This window comes from Oratosquilla oratoria, chromosome 13 (genome assembly GCF_046742065.1).
Source record: "Oratosquilla oratoria isolate Oo_2021 chromosome 13, ASM4674206v1, whole genome shotgun sequence".
Lineage (NCBI taxonomy): Eukaryota > Metazoa > Arthropoda > Malacostraca > Stomatopoda > Squillidae > Oratosquilla > Oratosquilla oratoria.
Genome location: NC_134789.1, coordinates 22597040 through 22617057, shown reverse-complemented (window position 1 = coordinate 22617057; position 20018 = coordinate 22597040). Strand labels below are relative to the sequence as shown.

Below are 20018 nucleotides of genomic sequence, written 5' to 3'. Positions count from 1 at the left end.
TATATATGTATACATATATGTGTGTGTGTGTGTGTATGTCTGTGTGTGTGTGTGTTTGCGTGTGTGTGTGCGTATATATATATATATATATATCTATATATATATACTCGTATATATATACATACATATGTATATATATACATATATATATATATATATATATATATATATAATATATATATATATATATATATATATATACTTCTCATTCACTTCATTTAAAACATCTTCAGTCTCTGCCATCTTTATATTCCAAGTTTCTACTCTACAGTGCCATGGGTACAATCATTCCCTCATACAACCTTCTCTTTTCCTTCATTCTCAAATTTCTCAAAAGACTTTTCTTTCACCCAAAAACTATGTTCACATTTTCGATTAAATTTATCTTGACCCAATTACTCCCAATATTTGATAAGATGATATAGAGACTATTGCCAACATTTCTTTAAAATGTTGTACCACCTGATCCAGCCTTGACGTAGTTGAAGTAAAATTAATGTCGACCAAAAACAACATTTTTCCTTGGAGCTACTTCGGGTGAACTAATAACCACAAAGTCAAGGATTTTTTTCTTTTGTCTGGGATATTTCATTGTCACTCTAAGGAGTTTCCTGTCTTCATACTGACGCAACTAGCACCATCACGCCATTATCAGTATCCGTTTTCAAGTCGTGGTGTAAAGACCGACAATGAGCTGGCTGCATCAAAGACAGTTAGACAGGTATTGGGGACGAGCCACTTTGGCCAGTGGTCGTCTTCCGTGGTCCTGTTCACTGACACTATTGCTAGTACTGTTAGTGTTGGATCAGGGATTGGGAGTCCCACGACGCCCTGCCCCATCGTTGGGCCTAATCCCTAAAGATTCTCGTACTAAACACAAGAATGTGACGTCCATCAACGAGTCAGTCGATAAACTTCTTAACAGTACAGGCGCCACTGCATCACAGCTTCCTTCTCCTCAGGGACGACAGACCTTCAACGCCGAACAGCCACCACCGCAAACACCACGTTCTCCGACACCTGTGGATCAAAATGGTCCTCGCAGACAAGAGCTGAGTTCCCTGCGCCGATGTTGCCCCCTGGGTTATGTGACCTAGGAGAAGGGGGGTTGTGTCTTCGCCAAGACACCAGTTTTAAACTTGAACCGACTCGTCCGAAACAAGCAATGTGGGGATCTGTCCCTCGTGAAGCCTGTCACCTGCTCTCCGCAGCAGGAGTTAAGTGTTTTGGACATAACGTCTAATACATTAATGTGCTTCACGAATATTGCCTTCCTGAGAAAAGATGGCTTGAAGAAGGACTTTTGTGTGGGAATTAGTTGGGACGGCAAAGAAAAAGCACTGTGGTGCAAGACAATACACAATCCAGAGCTCTGTCACAATGAGGGCCGAGTGCACGTCAACAAGTGCTGCTTGTGTGGTCAGGTGCTGGACAGACACGTGTGAGGCATACCAAGCCTCCAGCTCCACCAACAGCGAGAAGAGCTGGCCGGATCCATTCCAAAAATGGGCGTCAGAGAAGGGGTATACGGTACGTCCCCATCAACTTCGGTGTGAGCATGGTATGCACTACCTTGACAAGTTCGTATTAGGAACCGAAGGATACTTGCACTCTGATACAGGTTATGTTTACGATGACTACTGCCTCGACTACTTCATGAATAAGAATAAGACCATGCTGTTGAGAGTTCAGGTATGCATCGTACCACAGACAGTTTGGGAGCGTCTCCGGTTCAAGATCTTCCCCATCGGGTACTCCGTCTCCATTTTCTTCCTCTGTGTAACCCTTTTCTTCCATCTCAGCGAGCCCAAGCTCCGGAAGTCGAACAACATGTATTTAAATTGCTACATTGTTTCGCTAATGATAGTCGATATCAACGTAATGATAGCACAGCTGTTGTCTCCCGTCCTTCCTTACCGGTTCTGCCAAGCCACAGGTAAGCCTCTTTTGGGTCAATTCAGCCCTTTCATCACGCCGATCTAACCCTGGGGCCCGGGGTCTAGAGAGTTTGTTTCTGAGTCAACATAACTTCACCACCTTGACTCAACGTCACACAATTTTATTTAGCAGATTTTTTGGATGTCGGTCGATCGAGAGCCCGCGAAAGCCTCAGGTACATTCAGTCAAACTGCCTGACGTTGAAAAGACAATACTATCATGGTGCCCGGCTGCTTCATTCAGCCAGGGCAAAAGTGTCATTTTTATCGAATTTTCCTTTTAATCTTTTTTTTTTTTTTTTTTTTTTGGAAAACTAGTCAGGAATAAAATCAGACTAAGACTGTTGTGGTTCCTACTTACATTTACGTTATACATATTTGTCTATTTCGGTTGTCAGGCGGTTTGAAATGGCAATTCGGGATCGAAACCTTGTAAAATACATTCCTGGATTTAATGCCCTTACTGTGTCAAATGGTTGGGTTGATTTTTACTGGTTCATATTAAACGATTTTATCCAGCAGGGAGAAGTACCTCCCAAACTGCAAATGATCATTTTCCTCTAACTATTTTTTTCTCGGTCAAATATAATCGTATGGTATTAACCAAAAATGAAATACGCACGAGATAATCCGTTGCTGCCTACTTCATTCTGGTTGCAACCAGATTATTACAGCCTTGTGATTCGCAAGGCGAAAACCTCCCCAGCCTCATTTTCAAATATCAATGGAACAAATTTGCTGGACAGTGGCAGAGAGTATTCTTAAAAGAAAATCTAAGATGCAGTTCAATAAATAAGTAATACACTTTTATGTCTGCTAATTATTTCATTTTGCCAAAGCACAATGATCCGAGCATGAAAAATAAAAGAGAAGGAGACATAACAAGTTGGGGGGGGGGGGTTGGCACGGGCAAAATATGACCGAGGCACGGTGCTCAGCGTCCCACAGCACGTCGCTCGACTTTTGGTATCGTTATACTTTCTCGATGAATGCGACGAAAAGACCCCTCAGAATCCTCCTCCAGCTAAACGTGAAGGAGTCCCCCCCTTGAGGGATCCTGTTCACGTTTTCATGGGTACTATGGAAGCTAAAAACTTTAACCAATATCAAAAACCAAAAATGTATTGCAGATACATTGATGGCTTCTTGAGGGACTCGTTGGACAAGAGCAGTGTTTCACAACTTCTCTTATGTGACGTCCAGTTTCTACTTCTAGCAGACCCGCGCAATCCCCCTCACCACCTCTTTGTTTCTATATAAAATTATATACTTTTTCTGCTTATATCCTAGCACTGTTTAGGTCGAAAACAAATAATTTTGCATGGATTAAAACAAATGAAACAAATAATACGTGCATGGGCCATTTTACCAAGTAACTAAAGTTACTAAACATGTTCTTCAAAGGTAGCGAAAAGGTAAGAAACCTGGCAAATTATCAAAATAGACTTGCAGTTCAAAGATATATATATTTTTTAAACATGGCATATAGCATTTGGAAATAATCATGGGGCTCAAATAAACATCAATTAAACCACAGATTCCAGGATATCCAATTTCATAAACTAAATATAAAAGTACAAATGCATGACACATACATACATAACATTTCGAGTTCTAATATAATGAAATGTTAAGACACTTCAGTAAAGAATTTTTTTTGACATCCACAATTCCATAAACTACGTGATTATGAAACAATGAAGTCATTCCCCATACTCAATACATCGACTTCTCATAATACTGAAATGTAAACACTTACATGATTTGATTATTCTTATTAAACAACGATTTTTGAACAGATAACTTTACGCTCCCTTGTATCCTCACGCCTCCGTGGGGAGCGCGACCGAACATAATCATTCGAAAGAACATCCGGTATCCGTTTCACCGCGGAGGTTGGTACTAATGGCTCTTGATGTTCTCATGAAAATTGACAGTATCTGAATGAGACCTCAGTTAATATCAAAGGAACTAATTCCGCCACATTTGCAATTCTCTAACATGTCAGATTTACTTCAAAGAATATACTACTTCTCCGCCACGGTCGGATACATTACAATAGTGGAAAATGCTTTGAGTGGTTTCGAGAGATGAGATTTGAGGTTCCATATTTCTGAAGGACCCAGATTAAAAAATATACACAGTATATATTTTTATTATTACCAGAATACAGGAAGTCGAACATGTGTTTTCATCTACCATAAAGACCTTTGACCTTCATAGGTAAAACTCAAGGTCAAAGTCACAAATACAGGAGAGGCACCCTATGACCTACATTAAAAAATTAAACGGTTCTTGGGCGAGGTATCTTGTGCTTGCTACCACGTCTAAGTTTGTCTGCTTGTCCGTTTGGTGCCCTTTACTCGATTTATCCATTGCTACTGACGTCATACATTTTTATGACTATTCACAGGACACTTTATTCATCTATGTGAAACTCCTTACGCAGCGAAAAGATATCATATTACTTTTATTTTATTTTATTCCATCCTGCGTGCGACCTCGTTACGAACTGGATGGTCTTCTACCGGGAGGATTTATCATTGAATACAATACAAAAAAGTGCCTTGCTGAACATGGTATTGGGAATCGGGTATGCACCAAAGCATTAGCCAGGATGCAAGCTCTGATATCATGTCCCATCAAGCGGCGGATGCTGTGAGTAGCAAGGCGAAGATCTCTCCAACCTCATTTTCTTATATCAATTTAGGCCGACACAAATGAGCACCAACTCACCTACTTGTGTGGAATTGCTACAGAAAACACCAAGAAACATATAAACAATCTATCTATGTAAGAACAAAATTCACTTTGTAAGGAAAAATAACGATATGACATCATGACTCTATTTTTATAAACTGGGCAGCCGACACTTTAAGAGCGTTTCTTCATTGCGTCAAAGTATTTGTTTTTCTGGGTTGTAACAATTTTAAGGGTGGTGGGTTGTAGCATTTTATTGAAGCAACAAGTAAAGCGTGACTCAAGTGATATGGATGTTGTCACAAAGTTAGTATGTCTATGTAAAAACTCGGATGTAAAGAACAGACGACGTTAGTATAAAGTGTGTAGTTGCACGCAGTGACTTGGGTTATTCCTATAATATATCTTAACAGATGTGACTAAATTACTGTATATATTTGGCAAAGATGTGGTTCCAGGGTAACACTTATCTATTTAATTTTCAATTACTCTGTCGATATTCTTGTTTGGGCCATTATTAGCAAGGACGTGGGTTGCTCTCTATAATTCTTGGTGAACGGCATCCTAACTATTTGAATGGGTAAAGGCTTTATGTGGCCTTTGTAGCGTTTTGGGCACACACTCATTCCAAGGCAAAACCCAGGGTTGGTTGGTTTTGTATACACACTAGTCATAACACTAGGTGGGCAAGCATGTCCAAGAATGGTAATTTGTTGTCATTACTGAATTCTATGGTGAAATTTGTCTGTTGTCGCCGGGATATCAAGTATAATGGAAGACTTATCAAAAACATTGAATGCCTCTTTGAATCATCCCTATGAAAAATTGATGAGTACTCCAAGAATGATCACATAGCAACACCAAATATCCTTACATGAGAACCTGGTACGCTGCGAGTCGTTACTTCAACTCTCGTAGACGGAGAGTTGTGTGTGTATTTACCTAGTTGTATTTACCTAGTTGTATTTTACGGGAAGGGGAGCTATGCTCGTGGGGTCCCGTCTTCATATCTCATTTTATCTAAACTATTTTTAAATTCATGTATTGTTTTTGCACACACCACTTTCTCATCTAACTTGTTCCAACTGTCTATTGCTCTGTGAGGAAAGCTGTTCTTTTTAAAATCTCTTCTATAGCTGTCTTTTTTTATTTTCTTTCCGTGTCCTCTTGTATTTCTGTCATCCCATTTTATCAGATTCTCTCTATCAGTAATTTCTATGCCTTTCATGATTCTGTAAATAGCTATCAAATCTCCTCTCTCTCTTCTTTGCTCTAGTGTCTGTAGTTTAAGTTTTTGTAGTCTCTCTTCATATGATAGTTTTGAGAGTGTTGGTGCCAGTTTTGTAATTGCTCTTTGTATTCTTTCAAGTTTTTTTATACATTTTTTTGTACTTGGTGACCATATCGTTGCTGCATATTCCAATCTTGGTCTTATCAGGGTGATTAGGATTTTCCTCACCATTTCTTCATCCAGGTATGTAAATGCCACTTTGATTGTTCTTATTAAATTATAAGTTTCTCCAAAAATCTTATTTATATGTTTCTCAGGTGACATATTATTCATAACAATGACTCCCAGGTCCTTCTCATTTTCTACTTTTTTTATTCCTTCTTTTCCCAAATTGTATGATCCTGTTATTCTGTTTTTGCTTTTTCCAAATTCCATTATACTACACTTTTTTGTATTGAACTCCATCTCCCACTTCCTACTCCATTCTTGTACTTTATTTAGATCTCTCTGTAGTGATTCACAATCTTCTTCAGTTTTCACTCTTTTCAGTAATTTTGCATCATCTGCAAAGAAGCTCATATAGCTTTCAATTCCTTCATCCATATCATTAATATATATAGCAAACATTATTGGAGCCAGAACTGTTCCCTGCGGGACACCGCTTATTACTTCATTCCATTTTGAGTGCTGATCTCTTATCACTACTCTCATTTTTCTTTCTTGCAAAAAGTCTTCCATCCAATTTAGCAATTTACCTTGTATTCCTCCTTCATATTCTAATTTCTTAAGCAACTTCTTATGTGGTACTTTGTCAAAAGCTTTTTTTAGGTCTAGAAATGCACAATCAGCCCATCCATCTCTTCCTTGTATTATATCTATTAGCCTTGAATAGAAACATATTAAATTGGTGACGCATGATCGTCCTTGTCTGAATCCAAATTGCCTTGGATTTAGTACGTTGTTTTTTTCCAAGTATTTTACCCATCTACTTTTGATAATTCTTTCACATATTTTTGCTATTGTACTTGTTAGAGAGACTGGTCTATAGTTGGTAGGTTCTTCTTTATTTCCTCCTTTATATATAGGTACTATATTTGCTTTTTTCCAATCTTCTGGAACTTTTCCTTCTTTTAAGGAACTGCTTATTATGCTATGTATTTTGTCTGCCAGTTCATTCCTGCATTCTTTCAGAATCCAGTTTGCTATTTCATCTGGCCCATGCGATTTTCTGACATCAAAATTACCCAAGTGTGTCAATATTTCATTCTTTGTTACTTCTATTTCTTCCATAGGGGGGACTTTTTCCTTCCACTCAATCTCTTCAGGTTGTATATTTTCCCTTGTAAACACTGATTTAAAATGTTTGTTCATAATTTCTGCCATTTCCATTTCCTCAGTGTATTCAACTCCTCCTTGTCTTAATTTCTCCAAGTCTTGTTTGTTTTTCAGTTTATTGTTTACAAATCTGTAGAATAGTTTTGGTTGATCTTTACACTTTTCTATAACATCTTTTTCATATTTTCTTTTTTCCTCTCTGCACTTTTGTACATATTCATTTCTATAACCAGTATATATTTTCCATTTTTCAGGTCTTCTGTCTTTTTTCCATCTGGTCCAGGCTTTGTCTCTTTTGTCCTTTAACTCCCTACAACTTTTGTTGTACCAGCATTTTACATATTCTTTTTCTTGTTTTTGTCTTGGGACATACTTTTCCACTCCTTTTTTGTAAATTTTTGTCAAAATATTCCATTTCTCTTCCACTGTTGTTTCTTCTTTGTATATTTCTTCCCAGTTTTCTTGTTGGAAGAATTCTCTTATTTTATCAAAGTTTGTTTTTTCATACATCATTCTTCCTTTTCTATATTGTTCATTTCTTTTCATATATTTTTCTTCATTAAGTTCCAGTTCAATCAATATGTGGTCACTTTTACCTATTGGTGTTTTATATTCAATCTTGTCCACTATTCTAGGTTCAGATGTAATTATTAAGTCTAGCCTCGATGGTTCTTCTTCATTTCTATACCTAGTGTTCTCTTGTATCCATTGTGTCATTGAATGGTCAGTAATCATCTCAAGTAGAGCATTTCCCCATGAGTCATCACCACTCTTTACTGTCATTTCTTCCCAGCAGATTTCTTTGCAATTAAAGTCGCCCATCATAACTATTCTTCCTCCGTCTTCCATTATTTTAGTTAATGCTATCTTTGTGTCCTCTAACATACTTTTATGTTCACTCTCCTCCCATGAGGCTGTTTTCGGAGGCACATAATTGATCACAAATTTTCTGCTCTTCTTATCTCGGTCTTCCACTTCTATCATAATCATCTCTACTGTATTCTTTCCATATATGACACCTTTCACGTTTATATCCTTCTTAGTCAGGAACATAACTCCACCCCCTTGTTTTTTCTCTCTGTTTCTAATCCAATAATTGTATGTATCATGTCCTACACTGTTGGGTGGTAGTGGGCCTTTTAATTTTGTTTCTACAATTCCCATTATGTCCGGTTCTTTTTCTTTCAAATAATCATTCAGTTCATTCAATCCTGTTATCAATCCATCTATATTTGTGTAAGACACTCTTAGTTTTCTGCCACTTCCATTGTATTCTCTGTTTCCCTTCTGTTTTTCTTTAGTATGTCGAACTGCTTTATTTTCATGTTCACTACTCTCCAATAGAATCTCTCTTTCTCTGACTCCGTTCTTTCCTCGTTTTTTGCCTTAGCTTCAATTCTTTTCTGCTTTTCTGCCTCTCTTTCCTCCTTATTCATTTCTCTTTTTATCCATACCTTTTTATATTGATCATTTGTTGCTAGTTTCCCTGTCTTGGATAGAATTTTCTCTGCTGTTGTTTGTGACCTGAATTTAATCTTAATTGGTCTGGTCTTATCTGTACTATATTTTCCGAGTCTGAATTTTTCCTCAATTTCCTTTATAATTTCTGGTTCATCTTCCTGGACTAATTTTAATAAACTGCTTACTCTTTCATTTTCCTCCTTGATTCTTGCAGTTCTATCTGGGTTATGTTTCTCTTCCATTCCTAATATAATTATACATTTCTTTTTGTCAGCTAATTCTCTTACTATATTCTCCTTCTGTCTCATCACTTTAATAACTGAGTCTTCATTATGTTCTTTCAATTGCTGTTTGACTATGTCAGTGAATGAAACCTTATTCCCTTCTTGAGTTATTCTCCAATTTTTAGCTTCTGTAGCTAGTTTCTCTCTGTTTTCATTACTATTCTTCTTCAATTTCTCATTCTCCTCCTTTACATTTCCTAACTGTCTTTTTAGGTCCTCTATTTCTTCAGTTAAGTTTCTGTTAGCCTTCTCTAGTTGTTCCAACCTTTCAATTCTTTGAAAAATGGAGTCTACGTTACCTAACTTACGCTCCAAGTCCTCGATCACCTTATCAACTCTCTCCTCTAGTCTTATCAGTCGGGGGGGGGGGGGGGTTGTGTCCCCCCCACCCTCTTTAAATCCCTGGAACATATTCTCGTCACTTTCTTCTGTATTGCTCCTCTCTATACTTCTAATCTTTACATTTTTATTAGACATTTGATCCTCGCTAAGTCTTTTGTTTACCTTCCGCTTGTCTGGCTGGTCAAAGTCTACTCCCTCCTCATTTCCTTCCATTTCCCTCAGTAATCCCTCCCCTTTTCCTCTTTCCCTACGTTCCCACTACTCCACGAGCAATTTCCCCCCCACCCTGCAAAAACACTAGGCACTTCTCTTTGCGTTGGGATCCACAGACTTCACTTTTCTTCAGAACGTCTTCTAAGCCGTCCATTCGTTGAAGTGTGTGTGTATTTTACCTAGTTGTATTTACCTAGTTGTATTTTACGGGAAGGGGAGCTATGCTCGTGGGGTCCCGTCTTCATATCTCATTTTATCTAAACTATTTTTAAATTCATGTATTGTTTTTGCACACACCACTTTCTCATCTAACTTGTTCCAACTGTCTATTGCTCTGTGAGGAAAGCTGTTCTTTTTAAAATCTCTTCTATAGCTGTCTTTTTTTATTTTCTTTCCGTGTCCTCTTGTATTTCTGTCATCCCATTTTATCAGATTCTCTCTATCAGTAATTTCTATGCCTTTCATGATTCTGTAAATAGCTATCAAATCTCCTCTCTCTCTTCTTTGCTCTAGTGTCTGTAGTTTAAGTTTTTGTAGTCTCTCTTCATATGATAGTTTTGAGAGTGTTGGTGCCAGTTTTGTAATTGCTCTTTGTATTCTTTCAAGTTTTTTTATACATTTTTTTGTACTTGGTGACCATATCGTTGCTGCATATTCCAATCTTGGTCTTATCAGGGTGATTAGGATTTTCCTCACCATTTCTTCATCCAGGTATGTAAATGCCACTTTGATTGTTCTTATTAAATTATAAGTTTCTCCAAAAATCTTATTTAAATGTTTCTCAGGTGACATATTATTCATAACAAAGACTCCCAGGTCCTTCTCATTTTCTACTTTTTTTATTCCTTCTTATCCCAAATTATATGATCCTGTTATTATGTTTTTGCTTTTTCCAAATTCCATTATACTACACTTTTTTGTATTGAACTCCATCTCCCACTTCCTACTCCATTCTTGTACTTTATTTAGATCTCTCTGTAGTGATTCACAATCTTCTTCAGTTTTCACTCTTTTCAGTAATTTTGCATCATCTGCAAAGAAGCTCATATAGCTTTCAATTCCTTCATCCATATCATTAATATATATAGCAAACATTATTGGGGCCAGAACTGTTCCCTGCGGGACACCGCTTATTACTTCATTCCATTTTGAGTGCTGATCTCTTATCACTACTCTCATTTTTCTTTCTTGCAAAAAGTCTTCCATCCAATTTAGCAATTTACCTTGTATTCCTCCTTCATATTCTAATTTCTTAAGCAACTTCTTATGTGGTAGTTTGTCAAAAGCTTTTTTTAGGTCTAGAAATGCACAATCAGCCCATCCATCTCTTTCTTGTATTATATCTATTAGCCTTGAATAGAAACATATTAAATTGGTGACGCATGATCGTCCTTGTCTGAATCCAAATTGCCTTGGATTTAGTACGTTGTTTTTTTCCAAGTATTTTACCCATCTACTTTTGATAATTCTTTCACATATTTTTGCTATTGTACTTGTTAGAGAGACTGGTCTATAGTTGGTAGGTTCTTCTTTATTTCCTCCTTTATATATAGGTACTATATTTGCTTTTTTCCAATCTTCTGGAACTTTTCCTTCTTTTAAGGAACTGCTTATTATGCTATGTATTTTGTCTGCCAGTTCATTCCTGCATTCTTTCAGAATCCAGTTTGCTATTTCATCTGGCCCATGCGATTTTCTGACATCAGAATTACCCAAGTGTGTCAATATTTCATTCTTTGTTACTTCTATTTCTTCCATAGGGGGGACTTTTTCCTTCCACTCAATCTCTTCAGGTTGTATATTTTCCCTTGTAAACACTGATTTAAAATGTTTGTTCATAATTTCCGCCATTTCCATTTCCTCAGTGTATTCAACTCCTCCTTGTCTTAATTTCTCTAAGTCTTGTTTGTTTTTCAGTTTATTGTTTACAAATCTGTAGAATAGTTTTGGTTGATCTTTACACTTTTCTATAACATCTTTTTCATATTTTCTTTTTTCCTCTCTGCACTTTTGTACATATTCATTTCTATAACCAGTATATATTTTCCATTTTTCAGGTCTTCTGTCTTTTTTCCATCTGTTCCAGGCTTTGTCTCTTTTGTCCTTTAACTCCCTACAACTTTTGTTGTACCAGCATTTTACATATTCTTTTTCTTGTTTTTGTCTTGGGACATACTTTTCCACTCCTTTTTTGTAAATTTTTGTCAAAATATTCCATTTCTCTTCCACTGTTGTTTCTTCTTTGTATATTTCTTCCCAGTTTTCTTGTTGGAAGAATTCTCTTATTTTATCAAAGTTTGTTTTTTCATACATCATTCTTCCTTTTCTATATTGTTCATTTCTTTTCATATATTTTTCTTCATTAAGTTCCAGTTCAATCAATATGTGGTCACTTTTACCTATTGGTGTTTTATATTCAATCTTGTCCACTATTCTAGGTTCAGATGTAATTATTAAGTCTAGCCTCGATGGTTCTTCTTCATTTCTATACCTAGTGTTCTCTTGTATCCATTGTGTCATTGAATGGTCAGTAATCATCTCAAGTAGAGCATTTCCCCATGAGTCATCACCACTCTTTACTGTCATTTCTTCCCAGCAGATTTCTTTGCAATTAAAGTCGCCCATCATAACTATTCTTCCTCCGTCTTCCATTATTTTAGTTAATGCTATCTTTGTGTCCTCTAACATACTTTTATGTTCACTCTCCTCCCATGAGGCTGTTTTCGGAGGCACATAATTGATCACAAATTTTCTGCTCTTCTTATCTCGGTCTTCCACTTCTATCATAATCATCTCTACTGTATTCTTTCCATATATGACACCTTTCACGTTTATATCCTTCTTAGTCAGGAACATAACTCCACCCCCTTGTTTTTTCTCTCTGTTTCTAATCCAATAATTGTATGTATCATGTCCTACACTGTTGGGTGGTAGTGGGCCTTTTAATTTTGTTTCTACAATTCCCATTATGTCCGGTTCTTTTTCTTTCAAATAATCATTCAGTTCATTCAATCCTGTTATCAATCCATCTATATTTGTGTAAGACACTCTTAGTTTTCTGCCACTTCCATTGTATTCTCTGTTTCCCTTCTGTTTTTCTTTAGTATGTCGAACTGCTTTATTTTCATGTTCACTACTCTCCAATAGAATCTCTCTTTCTCTGACTCCGTTCTTTCCTCGTTTTTTGCCTTAGCTTCAATTCTTTTCTGCTTTTCTGCCTCTCTTTCCTCCTTATTCATTTCTCTTTTTATCCATACCTTTTTATATTGATCATTTGTTGCTAGTTTCCCTGTCTTGGATAGAATTTTCTCTGCTGTTGTTTGTGACCTGAATTTAATCTTAATTGGTCTGGTCTTATCTGTACTATATTTTCCGAGTCTGAATTTTTCCTCAATTTCCTTTATAATTTCTGGTTCATCTTCCTGGACTAATTTTAATAAACTGCTTACTCTTTCATTTTCCTCCTTGATTCTTGCAGTTCTATCTGGGTTATGTTTCTCTTCCATTCCTAATATAATTATACATTTCTTTTTGTCAGCTAATTCTCTTACTATATTCTCCTTCTGTCTCATCACTTTAATAACTGAGTCTTCATTATGTTCTTTCAATTGCTGTTTGACTATGTCAGTGAATGAAACCTTATTCCCTTCTTGAGTTATTCTCCAATTTTTAGCTTCTGTAGCTAGTTTCTCTCTGTTTTCATTACTATTCTTCTTCAATTTCTCATTCTCCTCCTTTACATTTCCTAACTGTCTTTTTAGGTCCTCTATTTCTTCAGTTAAGTTTCTGTTAGCCTTCTCTAGTTGTTCCAACCTTTCAATTCTTTGAAAAATGGAGTCTACGTTACCTAACTTACGCTCCAAGTCCTCGATCACCTTATCAACTCTCTCCTCTAGTCTTATCAGTCGGGGGGGGGGTTGTGTCCCCCCCACCCTCTTTAAATCCCTGGAACATATTCTCGTCACTTTCTTCTGTATTGCTCCTCTCTATACTTCTAATCTTTACATTTTTATTAGACATTTGATCCTCGCTAAGTCTTTTGTTTACCTTCCGCTTGTCTGGCTGGTCAAAGTCTACTCCCTCCTCATTTCCTTCCATTTCCCTCAGTAATCCCTCCCCTTTTCCTCTTTCCCTACGTTCCCACTACTCCACGAGCAATTTCCCCCCCACCCTGCAAAAACACTAGGCACTTCTCTTTGCGTTGGGATCCACAGACTTCACTTTTCTTCAGAACGTCTTCTAAGCCGTCCATTCGTTGAAGTGTGTGTGTGTGTGTGTGTGTGTGTGTGTGTGTGTGTGTATTTACCTAGTTGTATTTACCTAGTTGTATTTTACGGGAAGGGGAGCTATGCTCGTGGGGTCCCGTCTTCATATCTCATTTTATCTAAACTATTTTTAAATTCATGTATTGATTTTGCACACACCACTTTCTCATCTAACTTGTTCCAACTGTCTATTGCTCTGTGAGGAAAGCTGTTCTTTTTAAAATCTCTTCTATAGCTGTCTTTTTTTATTTTCTTTCCGTGTCCTCTTGTATTTCTGTCATCCCATTTTATCAGATTCTCTCTATCAGTAATTTCTATGCCTTTCATGATTCTGTAAATAGCTATCAAATCTCCTCTCTCTCTTCTTTGCTCTAGTGTCTGTAGTTTAAGTTTTTGTAGTCTCTCTTCATATGATAGTTTTGAGAGTGTTGGTGCCAGTTTTGTAATTGCTCTTTGTATTCTTTCAAGTTTTTTTATACATTTTTTTGTACTTGGTGACCATATCGTTGCTGCATATTCCAATCTTGGTCTTATCAGGGTGATTAGGATTTTCCTCACCATTTCTTCATCCAGGTATGTAAATGCTACTTTGATTGTTCTTATTAAATTATAAGTTTCTCCAAAAATCTTATTTATATGTTTCTCAGGTGACATATTATTCATAACAATGACTCCCAGGTCCTTCTCATTTTCTACTTTTTTTATTCCTTCTTCTCCCAAATTATATGATCCTGTTATTCTGTTTTTGCTTTTTCCAAATTCCATTATACTACACTTTTTTGTATTGAACTCCATCTCCCACTTCCTACTCCATTCTTGTACTTTATTTAGATCTCTCTGTAGTGATTCACAATCTTCTTCAGTTTTCACTCTTTTCAGTAATTTTGCATCATCTGCAAAGAAGCTCATATAGCTTTCAATTCCTTCATCCATATCATTAATATATATAGCAAACATTATTGGGGCCAGAACTGTTCCCTGCGGGACACCGCTTATTACTTCATTCCATTTTGAGTGCTGATCTCTTATCACTACTCTCATTTTTCTTTCTTGCAAAAAGTCTTCCATCCAATTTAGCAATTTACCTTGTATTCCTCCTTCATATTCTAATTTCTTAAGCAACTTCTTATGTGGTACTTTGTCAAAAGCTTTTTTTAGGTCTAGAAATGCACAATCAGCCCATCCATCTCTTTCTTGTATTATATCTATTAGCCTTGAATAGAAACATATTAAATTGGTGACGCATGATCGTCCTTGTCTGAATCCAAATTGCCTTGGATTTAGTACGTTGTTTTTTTCCAAGTATTTTACCCATCTACTTTTGATAATTCTTTCACATATTTTTGCTATTGTACTTGTTAGAGAGACTGGTCTATAGTTGGTAGGTTCTTCTTTATTTCCTCCTTTATATATAGGTACTATATTTGCTTTTTTCCAATCTTCTGGAACTTTTCCTTCTTTTAAGGAACTGCTTATTATGCTATGTATTTTGTCTGCCAGTTCATTCCTGCATTCTTTCAGAATCCAGTTTGCTATTTCATCTGGCCCATGCGATTTTCTGACATCAAAATTACCCAAGTGTGTCAATATTTCATTCTTTGTTACTTCTATTTCTTCCATAGGGGGGACTTTTTCCTTCCACTCAATCTCTTCAGGTTGTATATTTTCCCTTGTAAACACTGATTTAAAATGTTTGTTCATAATTTCTGCCATTTCCATTTCCTCAGTGTATTCAACTCCTCCTTGTCTTAATTTCTCTAAGTCTTGTTTGTTTTTCAGTTTATTGTTTACAAATCTGTAGAATAGTTTTGGTTGATCTTTACACTTTTCTATAACATCTTTTTCATATTTTCTTTTTTCCTCTCTGCACTTTTGTACATATTCATTTCTATAACCAGTATATATTTTCCATTTTTCAGGTCTTCTGTCTTTTTTCCATCTGGTCCAGGCTTTGTCTCTTTTGTCCTTTAACTCCCTACAACTTTTGTTGTACCAGCATTTTACATATTCTTTTTCTTGTTTTTGTCTTGGGACATACTTTTCCACTCCTTTTTTGTAAATTTTTGTCAAAATATTCCATTTCTCTTCCACTGTTGTTTCTTCTTTGTATATTTCTTCCCAGTTTTCTTGTTGGAAGAATTCTCTTATTTTATCAAAGTTTGTTTTTTCATACATCATTCTTCCTTTTCTATATTGTTCATTTCTTTTCATATATTTTTCTTCATTAAGTTCCAGTTCAATCAATATGTGGTCACTTTTACTTATTGGTGTTTTATATTCAATCTTGTCCACTATTCTAGGTTCAGATGTAATTATTAAGTCTAGCCTCGATGGTTCTTCTTCATTTCTATACCTAGTGTTCTCTTGTATCCATTGTGTCATTGAATGGTCAGTAATCATCTCAAGTAGAGCATTTCCCCATGAGTCATCACCACTCTTTACTGTCATTTCTTCCCAGCAGATTTCTTTGCAATTAAAGTCGCCCATCATAACTATTCTTCCTCCGTCTTCCATTATTTTAGTTAATGCTATCTTTGTGTCCTCTAACATACTTTTATGTTCACTCTCCTCCCATGAGGCTGTTTTCGGAGGCACATAATTGATCACAAATTTTCTGCTCTTCTTATCTCGGTCTTCCACTTCTATCATAATCATCTCTACTGTATTCTTTCCATATATGACACCTTTCACGTTTATATCCTTCTTAGTCAGGAACATAACTCCACCCCCTTGTTTTTTCTCTCTGTTTCTAATCCAATAATTGTATGTATCATGTCCTACACTGTTGGGTGGTAGTGGGCCTTTTAATTTTGTTTCTACAATTCCCATTATGTCCGGTTCTTTTTCTTTCAAATAATCATTCAGTTCATTCAATCCTGTTATCAATCCATCTATATTTGTGTAAGACACTCTTAGTTTTCTGCCACTTCCATTGTATTCTCTGTTTCCCTTATGTTTTTCTTTAGTATGTCGAACTGCTTTATTTTCATGTTCACTACTCTCCAATAGAATCTCTCTTTCTCTGACTCCGTTCTTTCCTCGTTTTTTGCCTTAGCTTCAATTCTTTTCTGCTTTTCTGCCTCTCTTTCCTCCTTATTCATTTCTCTTTTTATCCATACCTTTTTATATTGATCATTTGTTGCTAGTTTCCCTGTCTTGGATAGAATTTTCTCTGCTGTTGTTTGTGACCTGAATTTAATCTTAATTGGTCTGGTCTTATCTGTAGTACTATATTTTCCGAGTCTGAATTTTTCCTCAATTTCCTTTATAATTTCTGGTTCATCTTCCTGGACTAATTTTAGTAAACTGCTTACTCTTTCATTTTCCTCCTTGATTCTTGCAGTTCTATCTGGGTTATGTTTCTCTTCCATTCCTAATATAATTATACATTTCTTTTTGTCAGCTAATTCTCTTACTATATTCTCCTTCTGTCTCATCACTTTAATAACTGAGTCTTCATTATGTTCTTTCAATTGCTGTTTGACTATGTCAGTGAATGAAACCTTATTCCCTTCTTGAGTTATTCTCCAATTTTTAGCTTCTGTAGCTAGTTTCTCTCTGTTTTCATTACTATTCTTCTTCAATTTCTCATTCTCCTCCTTTACATTTCCTAACTGTCTTTTTAGGTCCTCTATTTCTTCAGTTAAGTTTCTGTTAGCCTTCTCTAGTTGTTCCAACCTTTCAATTCTTTGAAAAATGGAGTCTACGTTACCTAACTTACGCTCCAAGTCCTCGATCACCTTATCAACTCTCTCCTCTAGTCTTATCAGTCGGGGGGGGGGGGGTTGTGTCCCCCCCACCCTCTTTAAATCCCTGGAACATATTCTCGTCACTTTCTTCTGTATTGCTCCTCTCTATACTTCTAATCTTTACATTTTTATTAGACATTTGATCCTCGCTAAGTCTTTTGTTTACCTTCCGCTTGTCTGGCTGGTCAAAGTCTACTCCCTCCTCATTTCCTTCCATTTCCCTCAGTAATCCCTCCCCTTTTCCTCTTTCCCTACGTTCCCACTACTCCACGAGCAATTTCCCCCCCACCCTGCAAAAACACTAGGCACTTCTCTTTGCGTTGGGATCCACAGACTTCACTTTTCTTCAGAACGTCTTCTAAGCCGTCCATTCGTTGAAGTGTGTGTGTGTGTGTGTGTGTGTGTGTGTGTGTGTGTGTGTGTGTGTGTGTGTGTGTGCGTGTAAGGTCACAGCATTACCCAAAGATCGGTCATACAGTATACGAGCTCTGAGCTCTTCCGGAAGGGTAAAAACTGTCGATCACGAGTCTAACACGTGATCCAAGACTATGGTGAATCACACATACAATACATACACACATTGTACGTATCCACGTCCCAAGGCATGGCGCTACTCTGGAGTAAAGTTTTCCATTGTAAGTGTTGGCACGTCTCGGGTTAAGCCTTTGTTAGCATTGCATATAATGTATGCAGTTCGTTTTCTGTGAACTAATTTTTCCTGGCAGTTCTCGTTCTTTGCCTATTGTAAAACTGTTTCTTTGTCCAATGCATTTCTAAATTAGCCCCGGTTTGTTTTACGAGAACGTGTTTTCGTGGTGTGAGTATCGATACGCGTTTTGTTGCTATGTGTGAACATGTGATTGAATGCAAATAACTGTCTGGGTCGTGTGTGGTGATTGAGGTCTGTTAGAATTTCGCCTATGTCCGAGATTCCTTGTCATGTTTGTAGGAAAGTCTGGTTCACAGTGAGATTTTTGTTCTGACTGTGTGTGCGTCCCAGAGTCCAGTGTTTAGCATGAAAGTCCAGTAATAGACGTGGATGGACATTAGTGTTCAGGTCAGTCCTCGTATGTCGTGGGTCGATTGATTTGATTTCCACAGGATGAGAAAGGTGGAAAGGGAAAGCCACGGACCTGCATCCGATTCTTCAGTTTTATTCCTGACCGGTTTCGCTCTTAGCTTCTTACGGATGTATATTTTTGCTAATATTATAATCCCATTATTCTTTAATGTTTGTGTCGCTTAGGGTGGCCATTTCCAAATTTCCAAAAAGGAGGACACTGATTTCCGAAAAGGAGGACAAAGGAGGACACCGCATATCGATGATTATAATATACAGTAATATACTGTACACACACACACACACATATATATATATATATATATATATATATATATATATATATATATGTATACACACACACACTTTCAACGAACGGACGGCTTGACGAACGCTCTGAAGAAAAGTGCAGATTGAGGATACCAACGCAAAGAGAAGTGCCTTTTTGTATTTGCAGGGGGGGGGGGAATTGCTCGTGAGGTAGTGGGAAAGTAAGGAAAGAGGAGAGGGGGAGGGATTACTGGGGAAATGGAAGATAATGAGGATGTGGAGGACTTGGCCCAGGCAGACGGGCGGAAAATCAACATGAAACGACCACCGGATGACGAAATGGCAAATAAAAATGTAAAGATTAGAAGTATAGAGAGGAGAAATACAGTAGAAAGTGACGAGAATATGTTCCAGGGATTTAAAGAGGGTGGGGGGGACACAACCCCCCCCAGACTGATAAGACTAGAGGAGAGAGTTGATAAGGTGATCGAGGACTTGGAACGTAAGTTAGGTAATGTAGGCTCCATTCTCCAAAGAATTGAAAGATTGGAACAACTAGAGAAGACTAACAGAAACTTAACTGAAGAAGTAGAGGACCTAAAAAGACAGTTAGGAAATGTAAAGGAGGAGAATGAGAAATTGAAGAAGAATAGTAATGAAAACAGTGAGAAAATAGCTACAGAAGCTAAAAATTGGAGAATAACTCAAGAAGGGAATAAGGTTTCATTCACTGACATAGTCAAACAGCAATTGAAAGAACATAATGAAGACTCAGTTATTAAAGTGATGAGACAGAAGGAGAATATAGTAAGAGAATTAGCTGACAAAAAGAAATGTATAATTATATTAGGAATGGAAGAGAAACATAACCCAGATAGAACCGCAAGAATCAAGGAGGAAAATGAAAGGGTAAGCAGTTTATTAAAATTAGTCCAGGAAGATGAACCAGAAATTATAAAGGAAATTGAGGAAAAATTCAGACTCGGAAAATATAGTACAGATAAGACCAGACCAATTAAGATTAAATTCAGGTCACAAACAACGGCAGAGAAAATTCTATCCAAGACAGGGAAACTAGCAACAAATGATCAATATAAAAAGGTATGGATAAAAAGGGAAATGAATAAAGAGGAAAGAGAGGAAGAAAAACAGAAAAGAATTGAAGCTAAGG

The 20018-nt window shown here is 36.8% G+C and overlaps 1 protein-coding gene across 1 annotated transcript in view; it reads left to right on the top strand.

Moving 5' to 3' along the window:
- Nucleotides 1–20018, top strand: part of LOC143032121 (uncharacterized) — a 70690-nt gene that overhangs the window by 11743 nt on the left and 38929 nt on the right. The window lies entirely within an intron of this gene.